This window comes from Myotis daubentonii, chromosome 4 (assembly GCF_963259705.1).
Source record: "Myotis daubentonii chromosome 4, mMyoDau2.1, whole genome shotgun sequence".
Taxonomy (NCBI): Eukaryota; Metazoa; Chordata; class Mammalia; order Chiroptera; family Vespertilionidae; genus Myotis; species Myotis daubentonii.
Window position 1 is genome coordinate 450,001 of NC_081843.1, and position 2,500 is coordinate 452,500.

The following is a 2,500-nucleotide window of genomic DNA, read 5'->3' on the forward strand; positions in this document are numbered from 1 at the left end:
ACGAGGAGACACTTCCGAGGGAACACGGGGGGGGGGGCCCGGGGGAGGACCCGACCGGGTCAGGGTCAAAGCACAGGGTGAACACACAAACGAGCGCACGCGATAGGGGCCGTCGAGAGAGAGCGAGAGCGCGGGAGGAGCGAGCCCGTGCCGCCTCTGGGCGTCGTCCTCTTGCCTCACCGGGGGCCTCCGTCCGCAGTTAACTAAAAGAGAGCCCGCGGTGTTGCGTCGGGAACACCGGCACGACGCAGGAGAGAGAAAAAAAAAAAAATCCACAGTAACGGAAGAACAGGCGGCAGCAAAAAAAAATCCAACTCTCACGGTCAGCCAGCGGCCGGCACCCGCTGACTCGGCCCCGTCGCGGTCGCCCGCGCGGTACACGTTGCGAGGGCCCGGCCCCCCTCCCGCGAGGGGGACGGGCGTGCCTTCCCCTTATCCGGCCAGACTCCCCCGGGGCTCCCCCTCCAGCGCACCGCCGACAGCGGCGGCCCGGATGGGGGCGCTCGCGGGGAGCGGGAAACGACACCACCAGCTCGGCCTCGGGCACCTGCAGGACGTCCCGGAGCGCTCCAGGGGCACCCACCGAGGGCCAAGGCGAAACAGCGACCGCACGCCCAACGGGGAGGCACGTGCGGCGCGACGACGGGACACCCCCTCCCCGCCGCGGGGAAGGGCGCCCGCGACAACGCAAGCCGGGAAAGGCGAGCGGAGGGTGTCCGCTGCGTCACAGAGACCACGGGCGTGACACCGAGGTCGGGCCGGGTTCCGCACCCCTTCCCTTCCACGCACCGCCGTCGGACGGGGAGGAGAGGAGAGGGGCCCGCGGGCAGAGCGAGAAGAGCGGTCCCATTCACCAAGGAATGTCCGTCCCTCGGCTGGCGCGGCTTAGGCCCGGCCCGGGAGAGCGCGACGTCACCACATCGATCGATCGGCAACAGAAAACGGGGCGAGGAGCCGCCAGCGAGGCGGCCCCCCCTGCGAGAAGAAGGGAAACGAGGCGGGGACAACCGTCCGGAACACGAGAGCCTGCGCTTCAGCCTCGCCACGTAAGCCCTTCGCTCTCTTTTCTCACGCAGATGGGGAGGGGCACGGTCCGCCGGGACGGGGGCCCGAGACGTACAGAAGCCGGCGCGCGCAGGCCCGGGGCGTACGGCTTTCGCTCGTGCGGCCAGGACGAGGGGGGGAGTCAGGCTCCGGGTCGCGGCCGAGAAGCTCCCGGGGACACCACCCCCGTCGTCCAATCACCCGAGGACAGCGTGTCCACAGTCATCTCGTGGTACAAAATGCCAACTTTAGGAAAAACATGGACGGTGCCCGGTGTCGGGGGCCTCTGTCCACAGATCACGCCGGACTCCCGGAAGCGAGTCGCGGGCACCAGAGACCCCACGGGACCCCATCGCCACCAAAGAAGGGTGGGGGGGGGGGGAAGGAGAAAGGGACGGGGCTATCTGGTCGACCCCCCCCCCCCCCAAAAGCCCGTAAAGAGCGTGCCTCGGACAGCGGCAGCAAGAGGAGAGGGCCGGGCCGTCCACGGCCTCCCTCACCACTTGGCACGCGCGGGCAACGGCCCGGTCAAACGTGCTTCCGAATCGGGACTTTGAAAAAATTCCGCGGGGCGCCTAGAACCACCGTGTCAACGGAAGGCCCGGCCACGGCATCGGCATCGGCATCGGCATCGGCATCGGCATCGGCCCAAGCCCGCTCGCGGAAAAAACGAAGGACCGTATCTGACGACCGCTGGGGCCACGCGTGCGCCCATACCGACCCGCCTCGCCCTCCGCCGCCCTCCACGCACCGCCCGTGCCGGCCCCCACCTACGGAGCTCCGCGACGCGGATAACGGCCACAAAGTCGAGCCCGGTGACCGCGGCACACTCGGGCACTCGCACGCCCGTGCAGCCGGGTAGACCCCTGAACGCTCGCACGCTCCCGCCTCCGGATCGGGACTTTGAAAAATTTCGCCGAAGGCGCCTCTGACGGACCGACGGACGGACGGACGGACGGACGGACGGACGGACGAACGAACCCGCAGGAGCGGGCGCGGACACACGGCACGGGTCGCCCGGCACCTCCCGCAGGCACGCGCCCGCGCCGAAATCAATACAAGCGGGAGGTGGGGGGGGGGGCGCCTCGGGCAGGACGGCGTCCCGGCGCAAGCCACCCTCTCCGGCTACGCCCGCGGCGGCGGCCCCGGTCGGTCCCCGCGGAGGGGCGACAGCGACTGCCGGGCCACCCCGTCCCGGCGGCGGCGGGCACTCACGCCTTCAATGGCCCCGCAGGTCCAATCTCCGGAGAACCAGACAGGCACCGACGGAGCGGCGCGAGGCAACCTCTGCGGCTACGCCCGCGGCGCCGAAGGCGGCGGCGGCGGCCCCGGTCGGTCCCCGCGGAGGGGTAACAGAGTGCTGGTCGACCCGTCCTAGCCGTCCACCACCGCCGCGGCGGCAGCCGCTCGCTCCTTCAGCATTGCTGCAGGTCCAATCGCCGGAGACCGGGCCGGG